Source organism: Berghia stephanieae, chromosome 2 (genome assembly GCF_034508935.2).
Source record: "Berghia stephanieae isolate SIO BIC M18660-M18661 chromosome 2, UCSD_Bste_1.3, whole genome shotgun sequence".
In the NCBI taxonomy this organism is placed as follows: Eukaryota; Metazoa; Mollusca; class Gastropoda; order Nudibranchia; family Aeolidiidae; genus Berghia; species Berghia stephanieae.
The window spans coordinates 113,332,145-113,332,902 of NC_088361.1; positions in this window are offsets into that span (position 1 = coordinate 113,332,145).

Here is a 758-nt window from a genome sequence, read left to right on the forward strand (position 1 = left end):
ACGATGAAGAATACACGTATCATGCACTTGACGTTTTTAACACATGCGATGGAATGGAATGTATGAGTTCAAAACAAGTGGTCTGGCACGGATTGGTGAGGTGAAAGTGTAAACCGTTAACTCTCTCCTTACCAACTATTTTCACGTTTACTGCCGAAATGTGATGCTTACGCAACACAAAAATTAAGTTTTAAAGCTCAAACTCAGAAATGATAAGTACATACTATACATAATCTATTCAGTAAAACTGAGCTTTTAAAAAACAGCATTATCTACGTTATTACGACTATAACAAAGATTTTCTTTCAAATTTTGTGATGCATAAAACAAATCTAAGAAAAAAAACGGTTCATAGTCTTGTAACAAATGTGGCGATTTTCCTGTAGTTGGTGGGGAGAAGGTTAACGACGAATTTCAGTGTTTTTGTGTTGACTCTAAGTAGTTATGATATTTGGACAGCTGTGAAACAGTGAGTTTTATGAGTTTTTAGGAACTATGTTATCAGCGTGTTTAAAAGTTGTAATGTAGTCCTGAAACACGGGCTGTTATGCGGTGCATATAATATTATATTAAACACTCAAAGATAACGCCTGTTCTTTTGTTTCTTGATTTTATTTCTTTATTTATTTATTTAACACGATTATCTCTATGTGTAATGCAGAAATTCGTACGTTCACAGGAAGAGATATACATTTTAAAAATCTGGATTAGCAACACAGTAGCCGGACTATATTATGACCATTCTGCTTTCGGTGGGT